This window comes from Hypanus sabinus, chromosome 10 (assembly GCF_030144855.1).
Source record: "Hypanus sabinus isolate sHypSab1 chromosome 10, sHypSab1.hap1, whole genome shotgun sequence".
NCBI classification, from domain to species: domain Eukaryota; kingdom Metazoa; phylum Chordata; class Chondrichthyes; order Myliobatiformes; family Dasyatidae; genus Hypanus; species Hypanus sabinus.
In genome coordinates this window covers 63,942,781-63,956,394 of record NC_082715.1, presented here as the reverse complement: position 1 = coordinate 63,956,394, position 13,614 = coordinate 63,942,781, and the positions used below count along the sequence as shown (strand labels likewise).

At 39.7% G+C, this 13,614-nt stretch overlaps 1 protein-coding gene across 1 annotated transcript in view; it reads right to left on the bottom strand.

Annotated features, from left to right (window-relative positions):
- LOC132400716 (myelin transcription factor 1-like protein) overlaps positions 1–13,614 on the bottom strand; it is a 450,971-nt gene that overhangs the window by 321,009 nt on the left and 116,348 nt on the right. The gene's annotated exons all lie outside the window — the stretch shown is intronic.

Here is a 13,614-nt window from a genome sequence, read left to right as displayed (position 1 = left end):
AGCTGTGAAATAGATTGGCTGGTCAAGTGGTGTCTTGATAACAACCTGACACTAGCACAACCAAAGATTTGATTGTAGAATTCAGGAAGGGGAAGTTGGGAACACGCACCAGAATCGGAATCAGAACTGACAAACGTTGTGAAATTTGTTGTTTGCAGCAGAAGAACAGTGCAATACATAAACATACCTAAAAATTACAATAACAATCATAAGTAAATAGATACGATAGATGGATAGATAGATGCAGTACTGAAACATGCCCCATGGCCCATCTGGCCTATGGTGAACTATTATTACCCCTATTCCCATTGATCTGCACCTGGAGGGTTATAGCTCTCCATTACTCTCCCATCTATATGCTTATCCAAATTTCTCTTAAGTGTTGAAATCAAACCCACATCCACCACTTCTGCAAACAGCTCCTTCCACAATCTCACTACACTCTGAGTGAAAAAATTCCTGCTCATGTTCTAACTATTTAACTGTTTCATTTTTCACCCTTAACCTACAACCTCTACCTTTAGTCTCACTCAACCTCGGTGGAAAAAGTCTGCTTACATTTACCCTGGCTATACCACTCTTAATTTTGTATATATCAGTCAAAACTCCATTTATTCTCCCAAGCTCCAGAGAATACAGTCCAAACTTATTCAACATTTTCCTGTAACTCAGCTCCTCAAAACCTAGCATCATCCTTTTTACTACATTCTATGTGAGTAGAACTACACACACTACTACAAATTTGGTCTCCTGAACACAAAGATTTATGAAGGTTCATGTGTCAAAAACTCTCTTTACGACCTTATGTACCTGTGACACCACTTTCTGAAAAGTGTAAATCTACATTCCCAGACTCCTTTGTTCTATAGCACTCCTCAGTGCCCTACTGCTCACTGTGCAAATCTGATCTCCTAAAGTGCAACACCTCACACTTAGCTGTATTAAACTCTATTTGCATTTTTCCAGGTGGTCCAGCTCTCACTGCAAGCTTTGATAGCCTTCCTCATTGTCCACTATGCCTTGGTTTTGGTGTCATCTGCAAATTTGCTGATCCAGTTTACCACTTTATCATCCAGGTTGTTGATCTAGATGGCAAAAGACTATAGGCCCAGCAGAATCCCTGGGGCACTACTTACAGGCCTCCAGTCAGAGAAGCAATCATCTATTACCACTCTCTGGCTTCTCCCATGAAGAAAGACAACGTCAAATCCATTTTACTTACTTATCCTTCTTAACCAGTGTCCAATACTGGACCTTGCTAAAATCTAGGTAGACATTAATTTCCTGTATTTCATCAACTTTCTGGTAACTTCCTCAAAAACTCTATAAGATTGGTTAAGCATGATCTACCAAGGACAAAACCAAGCTGTCTATCATCAATCAAGCCCTGTCAATCCAAATACTTATAGATTTAGATAATAATATATCCACTACTGATTTGAGGCTGATCAGCCTGTACTTTTCTAGCTTATTTTTAAAGCCTTTGTTAAACAACGGATCAACATTAGCTATCTTTCAATTATCTGGCACTTCATTCGTGGCCTCCGATGTTTTATGCACTTCTACTAGGAGCCCTGCAGTTTTTGCATTAGCCTCCCACAAAATCAGAGAGAACACCTTGCCAGGCCTTGGCTATTTATCCCCCTAATTTGCCTGAAAAAAGCAAGCACTACCTCCTCTGTAATCCATAAACAGTCCGCGACCTTGCTGAAGTTTTGCATCAGTGTTCATCTAAAACAAATTAAAACAATAAAATTTATTTAATATTAATTATAACTTTAGAAACTCATTACGTCTGCACTGTATTGTTGCTGCAGGACAATAAGTTTCATGACTTGAAGTATGTTAGTGACAATAAACTAGATTCTGATCTTGATGCACTCAACAACAAAAAAACACCCATAAAAAAAGCAGACAGAGTGAACAGTTGTTTCTTTAAGCTTAGAGTAGTGTACGACATACATAAGCCAAGAGCTGGGAAAGCCTACCTAAATTAAATGCACCTTTGGACCAGTGTCTAATTTTTTTGTCTACCTCATTTAGAGACAGACTTGTCAAAATTACGTCATTCTTTGAAACAAAGGAGATATAGATACTTCACTCCGACAGTAAACCTGTCCAAAATTTAATTTATCTCATTTCTTTTTTAGTTGGTGACAGACCTGCTGTTCATTTCAAGCATGCATTTCAGTTTTTTTCCCTATTTGCAGCTTATTTTGAAAATGCTACTGACATTGTGAGCAATGGACACAATGAGTCAATCTACATTATCACAGAAAGCTTATTAACAAATAAAAATGGTGCTAAAATCTCCATTGCATTCCTTTGTTCCTCTATATAGTTTACTGAATTAAATACAACATTATATTTGTCAGGAAGATTACCAAGGAAATAAAGTTTCCTTCAAAAGCTCAATAACTCACTTTCTCATGGTGTTGAGCTCACTGAGTTCCAGAGCTATATTATCTTACATAATAATAAATACTACTTATAACATGCCCTTAATGTGGAAAATTTCAAAGAGATATAGGAGTAAAATAAGACCAAATTCTTAGAGGCTGATTTATAAATGTCAGGGCTTTCTCGTCTATAATTACCTAGATTTTTTTTCTATCTTTTTTTAAAATAATAATGTGGTTACATCTATTGCTCCCAATCTGTATGAACTTCTCCAAACTCTAAAAAAATTAGAAGATGAGCACCCCACCCAATGCATCTGGTATTTCCTGAGCCCCTTCCTTTAGTATGTTGGTTGTGTGTGTCAGTTTTTAGCCCCATTTATTTCCTTGTCATTATTTATTTACTGATTTTGATATCCTTCATATTCTCCCCTTCATTAAAATCTCAGTTACTGAAGATATCTGGGAGTTTATCTATTCTCTCTTCTATGAAGAAAGAACTGAAGCATTTGTTTTACTGTTCGACCATTTTTTTGTTCCCTGTTATTCTCCCATTTATGACTAGGAAACCCACATTTATCTTTATTAACTCTCACTATCCCTTTTCTCTTCATTTCTTTCTAGAATATACTTCTTCATGCATTTACAGAAGCTTTATAAGTTTTTATGTTCCATGCATTTATTCTCATATTCTATCTTCAATCATCCTCTGCTGGAATCTCTTATCTTTTTACTCAAAATCGTAGATGAGTGTAGAGCAGCAGATATTATCTATTTGGACTTTGGTAAGGCTTTGGACTACTTGCATATGACAAGTTGGTCTGGAACATTAGGTTCCATGGAATTCAATGAGAGCTAATTACATGTTTTCAAGATTAGCTCAGAGGCAGAAAGCAGTAAGTGGTGGTTGAAGGCTGTTTCTCAAACTGGAGGCTGGTGACTAGAGGTGTGTCACATGGGTTGGTGCTGAGACTCCTGTTTCTCATATTTACTGTGTGTAAATGGTTTGGATACAAAATCACAAGGCTTTAACGGTAATTTCTGGATGACACAAAATTAGAAGATGTTATTTGATTATGAGCAAGGTTATTGCATATTACAGGAAGATCTTGATCAGTTAGGGAAGTGGGCCAAGGAGTGGCAAATAGATTTCAATATGGATAATTGTAAAGTGATGCATTTTGGAATGTCAAACCAGCACAGGGCTTATACTATTAATTGTGGAGCACTAGTGAGTTTAATGGAACAAAGAGAGCTAGGAGTATGAAAGTGCTTTGTTTTCTTTAAAAACAATCCCACAGGTAGAGAGGGTGTGAAAAAGGCATTTAGCACATTGGCTTTCATCAGTTAAGCAGTGAATACAGAAGTTGGGACATTATGCTGCAGTTGTGGCAGTTATTGATGAGGCCACAACTGTGTACAGTTTGGACATCCTATTATTAAAAAAAATAGCCAAATTGGTCAGAAAAGATTTATGAAGATGCAGGCAGGTCTAAAATGTCAGATTTATAGGGAGAGGTTGATCAGCCTAGGTTTTTATTCCTGGGAGCATCCAAAACATCATAGAAGTTTATGAAATCATGAGTGGCTTAGATATGATGGATGATAGCAGTTTTTTCTCCAAGGTCTGGAGTCCAAATCTAGGGGGCAAAGATTTAGGGTGAGAGTGGAAAGATTTAAAGGACAATTGAGGGCAACTCAGTCATGCTAAGTGTGGTGAGTACATAGAACATTGCCAGAGGAAGTGGTTGAGGCAGGTACAATTGGATCATTAAGAAGGACTTATGATAGGTACATATAGGGGCAAGGTTTAGAAAGATATCAGCTGAACACAGAAAATTGAGACAAGATGGGGGTCACCATGGTTGGCATGGACCTGTTGTGCATCCCTGACTCTTTGAATCCTAAATAGTTCCCAATTCTCAGCCCTGCTTCATTTTTTTCTGGCAATTTTATGTCACCTCTAATACTATCCTTAATTTTCTTTCTTTGTAAAAATAAATGATTGAATCATGTAGCCTAACTTGTTTTGATCTGATAGAAAAGAATAATTGTTAAAAATTTTAATATACATTTTCTATATGTTATCTTTTGCCTATCTACAGTCAACCTATTTAGTTAAGTTCCTATTCTATCCTAAGCAGAGAATGATCAAAAAGATTGTTTTAAAAATTCGAAGGAATCCAGAAAGATTGAAGGACTTTGAGAGGAAATTTCAAAATGGAAGGTATTGATTGGTATGGATTATCAATGCCAGTGAAATAGTAGGAAAAGTGATCAAAATGCCGCCATTAGATGAATGGAGAATTAAGTCAATGAGGTAAGGGTGGGTTGTGATGCAGTGTTGGGACACAAGCCTTTGTTTCTGGAGGAATGAGGAGAAGCAAGGACCTGCAGGGATTTAAACATACAGTATACATCATAAATGTCAGGTTCTCTGATGCTGGTTAGGGTTAGTAACAACCTAGTGCTGTTCAGATACTGGGAGAATCTGAACAGCACTGATTACCGATAGATGTTCAGTTTTCCTTTAGCAAACAGCAATAAAATGGAGGCCTTCATCTTACCTATGAGATTTAATGTATTGATATTGAAGATCTTATGCCTCTAATAGATCAAATAGCTGCACATGCAAAAGAAAAAAATATTTTTCATTTTTCATGGTTGCATTGCTGCAAATAAGGCACTAAATTCATCTGTGAAGTGTTGCACCTATTGCCATGGAGGAAATGTGTTATTCATTTTGTATATAACATGCTTCCACAAAGAACTAGGTGATCATAGCCTGATGCTTTGTTTCAGCACTGTTGACTGAGGGCTATCATTTTCATGGGAATTTTTATGCTTAGAGGGAGGAGCAGAAGAGGCATCCAATTTACAATTTATTCAATAGGCTACTAATTGGCTTTATGGTTAGGAGACAGAGGTGTCTGGCTGAGTGTTGGTCTTCAGACTAGAGTCCTGTCACCAGTTGTCTGCCATAGAGACCATAAATGATTGGATTAGAATGTAGGTAGTATTATTTGTGAGTTTGTGGATGATTGGTGGAATCGTGAAGAATGAAGAAGGTTATGTTAGCTTACAAGAAGATCTTGATCAACTGGGTCTGTGAACTAAGGAATAGCAGATAGAACTTAACTCAGATAGATGTAAAGTGTTGCATTTTGGTAAGACAAACAAGGCAGAGCTTATTAGATGCTGAGAAGTGCTGTAAAACAGAGATACTTAGGAATTTAGGTATATGGTTTCTTGAAAATGATGACACAAGAAGACAGAACAGTGGAGAAGGTTTTTTGTGTCATTTTTGATTTCAGTAGTCAGAATATTCAGTGGTGCATACCTGGAAGGAGTTGCTAGAGGAAGTGGCAGAGACAGGTGCAATTACAGCATCAAAAATGCACGTAGACAGGTACATGGATAAGAAAGGTTGAGAGGGATATAGGCCGAATGCAGGAAAATGGAACCAGCTCAGTGAGACAACTTAAGTTAGTATGGCAGATTTGGGCTGAAGGGCTTTCTTCAGTGCTGTCTATGTCTCACTTCTGACAGTATGGCTCATCCTTACAACTGCACCAGAACATCAACATGGACATTTTTGGTCAATTTGTTGGGTGAGATTTTATCTTCAAGCCTTCTAGTTGCAAAAATGCTACTAACCATGCTAATAATTGTTACATGTTGTAAAATAAAACCCTTTCAATACCTAACATTAACATAAAATACCTTTGCCAGGTATTGAAACTTAAGAAACAAAATGATAAAAATCAGCAATGCCAATTAATTACAAGTATTCATAGCTCTTTTATATAGGATATTCCTTGTCGTTATGTAATACTTTTATTCTCTGAATCTCCAAGAATGGTGCTAAAAGTACCACACTTAAGATGAAAAATCCTTTTTGATCACTTTTAATTCAATATGATCTATGTAGCTAGTTGATTTCATTGGTAACAAGACTAAATTCATCTCTCACGTGTAAATGTTTACCACTCAAGCCAGAATGATTTTGATTCAGTATATACATTGCTGTGGGGAAACAACTTGAATATACTGTGCTATGTTCTGGCCTGGGAGCTCCTGTGTGGCCATGTGTGAAATGAAGATGTCTCTTAAAGGTTGGAGGGTGTGAACAAGGGCCAAGGCCAATGACTCTCTGGACTGGGGATCTTCATAGCTCGACCTGGAGTGCTGAAAGTTGCAGATGAATGTTTCCTATGGGAAATACCCCATAGTTTTCACAGAAGTGACTCTGGAGTATGTCATTAGTGTCCAGGAAATAATCCCTGCTCATTATCTTTGAGGCTTAAGGGAAAAATCAGTTTACTGCATTTGAGTGAGTGGAGGATTTTGTGACACTCTGGCTGTTGCTACCCTCATGACCAAGTATCTGCTGAAGGTATTTGAGAGTATTTCTGAGCTTGGGTGTACTTGATTGGATGAGTTTGGAACTAATGTCGGCTATCACGCACCCCCTCCTGATTCACTGTTTTGATCAGCAAGTGCAGAATAATGCCTTCATATACCATTTCAGAATTGGGCTTGTGCCTTACATCCCACATAAGTAAGCATTCTTCAACTATAAAGCTTGGCAGAGAAAATCAGGGCTTGTTCAAGTACAAGGACCAAAGACAAAAAATAGCGACAGCCAATTGATTGTAGTTTTAGCTTCTCAAGTCAGGGTTCAAGATGTGGGTAGTGGAAAATTCATGTGTGTGTGTGCATGTGTGGTGAACTACATATACCTGTCTGGACACGCCCCCCCCCCCCCCCCCCCCCACTGACTGCTCCTGTGGCTCCTCTTACAGACCCCGGTATAAAGGCGATTGGAGGCACTGCTCCTCCCTCAGTCTCCAGGATGTTGTGTGGTGGTCGCTTGCTGCTTGTGCTTTCTTTCAGCCAATAAAAGCCTACCTTAACTCACGTCTCCGACAGTTATTGATCAGTATGCATGTTTGTTGTTAGTTATAAGCAGCGCTTTTTATGGTCTAAAACTTCATTAACTTCATGGGCTTAAAATTTTCCTTGAAGATAAGGCCATATCTCAAATAACAATGAGTTGGAGTTACAGGGAGGAGATAGAGACCTTTGTGACATGGTGTCACGGCAACCTTTTCCTCAATGTCAGAAGAACAGACGTGTTAGTCATTGACTTTAAGAAGGAGTGGTGCACATGCTCATGTCTACATCAATGTTGTTGATGTTAAAGAGTGTTGAGAGCTTAGGAGTGAACATCAGCAATAGCCTGTCCTGTTCCAAATATGTTGATGTCACAGCTAAGAAAGCTCACTAACACCTCTACTTCCTTAGAGGGTTAAAGAAATTAGGCATCTCCCCTTCAACCCTTACCATTTTTTAAAATCAATGTACCATAGAAAGCACTCTATTTGGATGTAGAACAGCTTAGTGTCCCAACTGCTCTGCACATGACCACAATAATCTGCAGAGTGTTGTGGACACAGCTCAACACATCACGAAATCAGCCTCCCCTCCATGGACTTTGCCTACTCTTGTCATTGCCTGAGCATCAGCATAATCAAAGATCCCACCCACTCAGACATTCTATCTTCTCCCCTCTCTCACTGGCCAAAGGATAAAATGTCTGAAAGCATCGAACACTAGGCTCAAAGATAGCTTCTATCTCACAGTTATCATACTCTTGAATGGACCTCGTATAATAAGATGACCACTTGACCTCACAATCTACACCAGTATGATCTGCACTTTATTATTTACTTGCATTGCATTTTCTGTCGCTTCAAAACTTAATTCTGCATTGTTATTGTTTCACCTTGTTTGAGTGCCCTGCGTGATCTATATGAACACTATGCAAGAAACGCTTTTCACTATATCTTGGTACGTGTGACAATAAAAAAACAAACAAACAGTATTACCAAGGTTTACCATGTTTTGTAAACTCAGTCACTGAAATTCACTTCCATTGACTTTGCAATGTTGGTGGCAAAGAACAAGCCTATGGCTACTAAATGATATGCTCAGCTTAGAAGCAAGACCTGAAAGGAATAACAATGGGTGCCGTAGAATTGAGCAGCAGGAATATAATTACTTCAACCCTGGATCCAGAGCCACGCACTGTCCAATGACCTTATTAGAATATTAAAGGTAAACACAGTCATCTTATTTCAATCCATCTAATCTATCTATTATGCATATACAAGTCCAAATGCTGATTTATCTTGCGCATGCATACCTGTTTTCACATCTGACCTGCCCAGCTAGTCCATTCAGCTTCAACTTTCAACACCATGCCTGTCTCACATTGTCGCTATTACAAGTGACTTCCACCTATCCTTTCACCACATTTCATTACTGTCAGTCATAGTTTTCTCATTTCCTGCAAGAAAGATGGTCGCAGATCATCAATGCAAAGTAAACAACTCGAGATGATCTTTCACTCTTGTTCCAAATCAGGCTTGTAGAGTAAGTTACCCTTGAATTAATAGCCTGGCACTTGCTGGTAAAAGGGCTGGTGCAACAGGGCTACCCAGTTATAAAATTGTAATTTATTTGTAATTTAAGTCAACAGTTAACAAAAGAGATCATGGGTATAATGACAACTTTAAAACACTTATATGTTGACAGTTCTAATTCATATTTTTTACTTATAGCAGGTGATATTCCTCCTTAATCTCTCGCTACCTTAGAACATAATTTTTCATGCCACAGCTCAGTTATTTACACTTCAATAGGTCCAGTTCATTGGCTCAAGCCTGTCCTGAACAGTGCTAATTGTGGTGGTATGGTCAGAATATTATCTCCTGGCAGCATGTCATGTGGGCTGGTGCACTTTGGTCAGAGAAAGGTGACTAAGAAAAATAAGGAGGGCAGATGAGAAATGAGAAGAGAAGAGCAAGCTTTATCAGCCAGCTGGTAATATAGAAACATAGAAAATAGGTGCAGGGGTAGGCCATTCGGCCCTTCGAGCCGGCAGCGCCATTCAGTATGATCATGGCTGATCATCCAACTCAGAACCCTGTACCTGCTTTCTCTCCATACCCCCTGATCCCTTTAGCCACAAGGGCCATTTCTAACTTTCTCTTAAATATAGGCAATGAACTGGCTTCAAATGTTTCCTGTTGCAGAGAATTCCACAGATTCACCACTCTCTGTGTGAAGAAGTTTTTCCTCATCTCGGTCCTAAAAGGCTTCCCCTTTATCCTTAAACTGTGACCCCTCATCCTAGACTTCCCCAACATCGGAAACAATCTTCCTGCATCTAACCTGTCCAATCTCTTTAGAATTTTATACATTTCAATAAGATCCCCCCTCAATCTTCTAAATTCCAGTGAGTATAAGCCGAGTTGATCCAGTCTTTCTCCATATGAAAGTCCTGCCATCCCAGGAATCAATCTGGTGAACCCTCTATGGCAAGAATGTCTTTCCTCAGATTAGGGGACCAAAACTGCACACAATACTCTAGGTGCGGTCTCACCAAGGCCTTGTACAACTGCAGTAGAACCTGCCTGCTCCTGTACTCAAATCCTTTTGCTATGAATACCAACATATCATTTGCCTTTTTCACCACCTGCTGTACCTGCATGCCCACCTTCAATGACTGGTGTACAATGACTCGTTGCATCTCCCCTTTTCCTAATCAGCCACCGTTCAGATAATAATCTGTTTTCCTGTTCTTGCAACCAAAGTGGATAACCTCACATTTATCCACATTAAATTGCATCTGCCATAAATCTGCCCTCTCACCTAACCTATCCAAGTCACCCTGCATCCTCTTAGCATCCTCCTCACAGCTAACACCACCGCCCAGCTTTGTATCATCCGCAAACTTGGAGATGCTGCATTTAATTCCCTCATCTAAATCATTAATATATATTGTAAACTACTGGGGTCCTAGCACTGAGCCTTGCGGTACCCCACTAGTCACTGCCTGCCATTCTGAAAAGGTCCCGTTTACTCCCACTCTTTGCTTCCTGTCTGCCAACCAATTCTCTATCCACATCAATACCATACCCCCAATACCATGTGCTTTAAGTTTGCACACTAATCTCCTGTGTGGGACGTTGCCAAAAGCCTTTTAAAAATCTAAATATACCACATCCACTGGCTGTCCCCTATCACTCTACTAGTTACATCTTCAAAAATTTCTATAAGATTCGTCAGACATGATTTTCCTTTCACAAATCCTGCTGACTTTGTCCGATGATTTCACCTCTTTCCAAATGTGCTGTTATCATGTCTTTGATAACCAACTCTAGCATTTTCCCCATCACCGATGTCAGACTAATCAGTCTATAATTCCCCGGTTTTTCTCTCCCTCCTTTTTTAAAAAGTGGGGTTACATTAGCCACCCTCCAATCCTCAGGAACTAATCCAGAATCTAAGGAGTTTTGAGAATTATCTCTGATGCATCCACTATTTCTTGGACTACTTCCTTAAGCACTCTGGGATGCAGACCATCTGGCTCTGGGGATTTATCTGCCTTTAATCCCTTCGATTTGCCTAACACCACTTCCCTACTAACATGTATTTCCCTCAGATCCTCCATCTCACTTGACCCTCGGTCCCTTACTATTTCCGGAAGATTATTTATGTCCTCCTTAGTGAAGACAGAACCAAAGTAATTATTCAATTGGTCTGCCATGTCTTTGTTCCCTATGATCAATTCACCTGTTTCTGACTGTAAGGGACCACATTTGTCTTGACCAATCTTTTTCTTTTCACATATCTATAAAAGCTTTTACAGTCAGTTTTTATGTTCCCTGCCAGCTTTCTCTCATAATCTTTTTTCCCTTTCCTAATTAAGCCCTTTGTCCTCCTCTGCTGGTCTCTGAATTTCTCCCAGTCCTCAGGTGTGCTGTTTTTTTTTGCTAATTTATATGTTTCTTCATTGGACTTGATACTATCCCTAATTTCCCTTGTCAGCCGCAGGTGCACTACCTTCCCTGGTTTATTCTTTTGCCAAACTGGGATGAACAATTGTTGTAGTTCATCTATGCCATCTTTAAATGCTTGCCATTGCATATCCACCGTCAACCCTTTAAGTATCATTTGCCAGTCTATCTTAGCGAATTCACGTCTCATACCTTCAAAGTTACCCTTCTTTAAGTTCAGAACCTTTGTTTCTGAATTAACTATGTCACTCTCCATCTTAATGAAGAATTCCACCATATTATGGTCACTCTTACCCAAGGGGCCTCGCACAACAAGATTGCTAACTAACCCTTCCTCATTGCTCAATACCCAATCTAGAATGGCCTGCTCTCTAGTTGGTTCCCCGACATGTTGGTTCAGAAAACCATCCCGCATACATTCCAAGAAATCCTCTTCCTCAGCACCCTTACCAATTTGGTTCACCCAATCTATATGTAGATTGAAGTCACCCATTATAACTGCTGTTCCTTTATTGCACACATTTGTAATTTCCTGTTTAATGCCATCCCCAACCTCACTACTACTGTTAGGTGGCCTGTCCACAACTCCCACCAGCGTTTTCTGCCCCTTAGTGTTATGCAGCTCTACCCATATCAATTCCACATCCTCCAGGCTAATGTTCTTCCTTTCTATTGCATTAATCTCCTCTCTAACCAGCAATGCTACCCCACCTCCTTTTCTTTCCTGTCTATCCCGCCTGAATATTGAATATCCCTGGATGTTGAGCTCCCATCCTTGGTCACCCTGGAGCCATGTCTCTGTGATCCCAACTATATCATATTCATTAATAACTATCTGCACATTCAATTCATCCACCTTGTTACGAATGCTCCTCGCATTGACACACAAAGCCTTCAGGCTTGTTTTTACAACACTCTTAGCCCTTATACAATTATGTTGAAAAGTGGCTCTTTTTGCTTTTTGCCCTGGATTTGCCTGCCTGCCACTTTTACTTTTCACCTTGCTACTTTTTGCTTCTACCCTCATTTTACACCCCACTGTCTCTCTGCACTTGTTCCCATCCCACTGCTACATTAGTATAAAGCCTCCTGAAAAGCAGTAGCAAACGCTCCCCCTAGGACATTGGTTCCAGTCCAGCCCAGGTGCAAACCGTCCTGTTTATACCAGTCCCACCTCCCTCAGAATTGGTTCCAATGCCCCAGAAATTTGAATCCCTCCCCCTTGCACCATTTTTCAAGCCACTTAGTCATCTGAAATATCCTCCTATTTCTACTCTGACTGGCATGAGGCACTGGTAGTAATCTAGAAATTATTACCTTTGTCGTCCTACTTCTTAGTTTATCTCCTAACTCCCTAAATTCACCTTGCAGGACCTCATCCAGTTTTTTACCTATATCGTTGGTACCTATGTGCACCACGACCACTGGCTGTTCACCCTCCCATTCCAGAATGTCCTGCAGCAGCTCAGAGACATCCTTGACCCTTGCACCAGGGAGGCAACATACCATCCTGGAGTCTCATTTGCAGCCACAGAAACACCTATCTATTCCCCTTACAATCGAATTCCCTGTCACTATAGCTCTCCCACTCCTTTTCCTTCCCTTCTGTTCCGCAGAGCCACCCATGGTGCAATCAACTCGACTGCTGCTGCCTTCCCCTGTTGAGACATCTCCCCCAACTGTATCCAAAACAGTATGTCTGTTTAGGAGGGAGATGACCTCAGGGTCACTACCTGCCTACTGCTACACCGTCTACTGGCCACCCCTTCCCTTTCTGCCTGTGTAGCCTTTACCTGCGGTGTGGCCAACTCACTGAACATGCTATTCACGACTTTTTATAATTTATTTAGTTCAAAAGCTCTTTGTCTAGTCAAAACTCAGGATACCTTGACCATTTCAAAGAGAAACTATTGAGACTAATTGGGTCAATTTAAGTTGGAAGTCTATCATCTTCTCCGGCAAACCAATGATGATCTATAATTATGGTTATTGTGAGCATCACTCATCCAAAGGTCATCAAAAGAACCCTGATATCTACATTCAAACTTTTCTCTAATTCATTTATTTCTCCCTTTTTCCATTATTAATTTTACTCAAATATATACTTCTGGATAATATTTATTTTCTGGTTGATTGCCTTTCTGAATATAATTTGTCTAAAGTTTCTATAGCTTCCCCATTCACCTTCCTCTACTGTATTTTATTAGTACCTTACATCCTTTGTCTGTATGTTGTAGTTAGCACGCTTCTTTTTTTTTTGGGCATCTCATTCTACGTCTCTCCAAGCAACTTCTGTGATATATTTCCTTCCTTTTCTCCTGTCTTTTCTTCCAGTGCACACTCATACA